This window comes from Dioscorea cayenensis, chromosome 19, assembly GCF_009730915.1.
Source record: "Dioscorea cayenensis subsp. rotundata cultivar TDr96_F1 chromosome 19, TDr96_F1_v2_PseudoChromosome.rev07_lg8_w22 25.fasta, whole genome shotgun sequence".
Lineage (NCBI taxonomy): Eukaryota > Viridiplantae > Streptophyta > Magnoliopsida > Dioscoreales > Dioscoreaceae > Dioscorea > Dioscorea cayenensis.
The window spans coordinates 7,305,700-7,309,933 of NC_052489.1; the positions used below are offsets into that span (position 1 = coordinate 7,305,700).

Below are 4,234 nucleotides of genomic sequence, written 5' to 3' on the forward strand. Positions count from 1 at the left end.
GGAGAAACTCTCTGCAGAGATCCACACGGGCGTGCGAAAATTACTCAGCCTTGTGTGTTTATGGGAGAGTCATCCACATGGGCAAGTCCACGCCCCTGTGTTTTCTTGGGATAAATTTGTAAGTCTCTTCAGGAAAATGCACGCCATTGCGGAAATTCCACACGGGCGTGGACCGTCACAAGGTCATTCACAGGGGTAAGTCCATGCCCTAGTGCTCTCTCTGGATGAGCTCTAAACAAAAATGAACGCCCGTGCGAAAATTCCACACAGTCATGTGTTTTCTCTAGACACTTCAAAAACACTACAGGCTCTGCAGAAAATTCCTAAACAAATAAATAAACTCAAAGCCTGCCTTACAAAGCAACTTTACTCAGAGAAAACACTAAAAATAAGCTCAAACGACGAAAATTCTCCTCCAAAACACAATAAATCACACGATGGCATAAAAAATTCATAAGAAAAATCACAGCAAAAGCATTTAACAATCAAGACACTAACACTCATTCTTATTCATGCAAACTCTAATCTAAGAACTAGGAAAACAGTAAAAACTTGGGTTGCCTCCCAAGAAGCACTTGTTTAACGTCAGTAAGGTTGACGTATCTTGACTTACCTAACGGGGGCTCATAGATGAAGGTTTTCCTCTTACCCATGACTTCAAAGCATGATGAGCAAAGTCTCTTATGGGTAGAGGGGGAGTTATCGGGCTTGGTACCACTTAACAAGGGTTCATCCACCTTGTCAGGTTCTTGCGCATCTCCAACAGCCTTGGAACGTTTCTTGTGGCGTCTCCTCACCCTCTTCATCTTCCGGAGCACTTTCTTCATGATCCCCGGAGTAGATGGTACTTCTTCCTTTAGACCAAGCATTAGCACTTCTTCGTTCTCCCCTTCTTGGTCTAGCAACCCCTCGTATGGGTCGGGATTGAACATTTTCTACATATATTCATCAATTATCTCATCAGGAGTGTCAAGAAAGTAAAGAGTATCATCAAAGTCAAGAGAATGTCGCATGGCTTCGGTGAAGCGGTATGCGAGTTTATCATCTCCAACCCTCAGTGTCAACTCCCCACCATCCATGTCGATCAATGCCTTGGAAGTGCGCAAGAATGACCTCCCAAGTATCAAAAGAACATCCGCATCCACATCGATGCCCAACACCACAAAATCTACAGGAAATATATACTTGTCAACTTTGACAAGTACATCTTCAATGATGCCCCTCGGATGTCTCACTATTTGGTCAGCCAATTGCAATGTCATCCGAGTGGGCCTAGGCTCTCCCAAGCCTAGCTTCTGAAAAAAGGAATATGGCATGACGTTGATACTGGCCCCTAAGTCCGCCAATGTCATTTCTCCACCCAAGTTGCCAATGTTGCACGGAATGATGAAGCTTCCTGGGTCTTTCTTCTTGTTCGGCATATTCTTTTGCAAGACTGCCGAGCAAGATGCATCTAGAATCATGGAGGCACTCTCCTCCAATTTCCTTTTGTTGGTCAACAAATCTTTCAAGAACTTGGCATACCTCGGTATTTGGGATACTGCCTCAACAAAGGGAATGTTTATATGTAGTTTCCTAAACAAACCCAGAAACTTCTTGTACTGCTCATCCACTTGGTTGTTCTTCAATCTAGAGGGATAAGGGATTATTGGCTTGTAAGATGGGGGTGCCACCTCCTTATCCTTGGTTGTTTCCTTCTCAACCTTTACGACTTACGGTGCTTCAACATTGGTCTTCTCACTTGGAAGCCTACTTCAACCTCACGACTACTTCTCAAAGTGATCGTCTTCACATGCTCTCGTGGATTTGTCTCAGTATTGCTTGGCAAGCTTCCCTGTGGTCTTTCCGATAGAGACTTCGCAATTTTTCCTACTTGATTTTCTAGGTTGTGCAATGAAGCGGTGTGGTTGCGAAGTGTAGCCTCGACCGATTGGAACCATGTATCTGATGATTGCACAAATCTAGTCAAGGTTTTCTCTAAGTCGGTCATTCGGGTTTCCAAGATAAACACTCTATTTTCCATGTTTGGGGCTTGTTGTTGTTGGAAATCCGGTGGTGTCATGACCTTTGGTTGTCCTTGGTTGCTCCACGAAAAGTTAGGATGATTCTTCCAACACTGATTGTAGGTGTTTCTATATGGATTACCTTGGTTCCTCATTGCATTACCCTCAAAGTCGACTTTCTCCACCGAAGATACATCACCAATAAAGATTGGGCAATCGGAGGGAGCATGTCCTCCGCCACACCCAGTGCAAGTAGTCACGGCCGCCACTCTATTCGAAGTTAGAAGGTCTAACTTCTTACTCAATGATTCCACTTGGACTACCAAAGAAGTGACTATATCTATTTCATGGAGCCCAGCCACTTTTTTCCTTTCTTGCGCATTCCATTGATAACTGTTCATGGCCATGTCTTCTACTAATTGTCGGGCTACTTCCGGGGTTTTACTCCCCATTGTACCTCCCGCGGTAGCATCTAGCAATTGCCTTGTACTTGGATTCAAACCATTATAGAAAGTTTGAATGATCATCCATTCAGGAAATCCGTATTGTGGGCACCTCCACAAAAAGTCCTTGAAATGATCCCATGTCTCAAACAATGATTCAAATTCTATTTGCACGAACGATGATATCTCATTGCGAAGTTTGGCCGACTTTCCCAGAGGGAAGTATCTAGCAAGAAAAGCTTCGACCATTTTATTCCAAGTCGTGATGGATGTTTTTGGCAAGGAATGAAGCCATTACTTGGCTCTTCCCTTAAGAGAAAATGAGAAAGCCCTCAATCTAATAGCGTCATCCGATACATCGTTAATCTTCAGCATATCACAAACTTCCAAGAAGTTCTCTATGTGGTTGTTTGGATCCTCATCGGCCAAACCATTGAACTGCGTTGATTGCTGAATTACCTAGATGAATGCTAGATTCAGCTTAAATTCGGAGCTGTAATCGTGGTTCGCACAATGCTAGATTGTGTCCTGATAAGTGCTTGAGTAGACATATTTTTATATATGTTTTACATGCATTGAGCATCATTTTTACTATGGTTTATGTCTCATATTGTGTATTTGGTGTTCTTTTATGCATATAGGTTGTGAATGCCTTGAAGAGTAAAAAAGAAGCAAAGATGGGCTATAAAGACATAATGTTGGGAGTTCTTGTTCAATTCAAGGACCAAGACACGAGAGGAGTTCATAAACATGGAGATGTGTGCCAACTTCCAAGAAGATTCAAGTCAATTCACTAGTTGGAAGGGCACAAAGGCAGCCACATCTTCATGTTCCTTCTCTTTGTGAAGATTGCAAGACCTCTCAAAGATACGTCAATGAAAAAAAGTTTTATAGCCTACCACATGGACGTGTGCCCGGACATGTGGCCTCAAGAGAAGAGTGTTTGGACCGCGTTTTGTGAAAAGTACTGTAGAAATTTCATTGTAGCAACACTGTAGCAAAATTACTGTTTACACGGCCGCGTGGAAATTCCGCGCGCCCGCGTGGAAATTCTTGCAGCCCACGCGGGCGCGTGAGGGCACGTGACAGACGCGATCTAAGGCCTATAAATAGCCGTTTTTCCCTATTCTTTCTCATCTTTTGTGCAGCTCTTGAGGGGTGAGACGGCTAAGGTTTGGAGAGGAGGTATTTGCGGCTTTGGAGGCGCTTCGTCACCAACTTTGATTGACTCCTCCTCCATCATAGCATCAAGGAAGCCACCGGTGAACCTAGCTTCGGAGTGGGTCCTTCATGACGTCGAAGCTCTCCATCAAGGCCATCAGTTCATATATAAGGGGGTTTATTTCTATGGTTTTAATGTACTTTCATTCATTGATGGTGTGTTTTTGTATGTTGCTCCATGGAGAGCTAAAAACCCTAGAGGGTATTTGGGCTTGTGAACCCTAGGATTCTCATCTTTTTGTGGATTTGCTTAGTGTTTCTATTTAATCCGAGTTTGATTAAGTTTTTAATCTTGTATTCTCATTGCTTGCTTGTTTAATTAATCCTTGTGGTTGATTGGATTTTGCATGATTTGTTACTTTGATGTGAGAGAGGTCTCCATTAGAGTTAGAACTTCAAGGTTAAAGAGGGTTGAGAGGGTGAGTCATGAGATAGTGGAGTGTCCCCTCTCCCTTCCGATTGAGTGTATTCTATCTCCGCTCCTTAGGCTCTATGCAACCATATTTGGTGTGAGGCGTGAGATTGAGAGATTTCTCCACCGGGATCTTGTAGGGGGTTAGGATCCTT

At 43.4% G+C, this 4,234-nt stretch overlaps 1 non-coding gene across 1 annotated transcript; it reads left to right on the forward strand.

The window, feature by feature from the left end:
- The first annotated feature begins 2,540 nt into the window (after nucleotides 1-2,540).
- Nucleotides 2,541-2,647, forward strand: LOC120250937. Its single transcript, XR_005533266.1, has one exon. It is a non-coding gene; the product is annotated as a small nucleolar RNA R71 (small nucleolar RNA).
- Nucleotides 2,648-4,234: the final 1,587 nt, after the last annotated feature.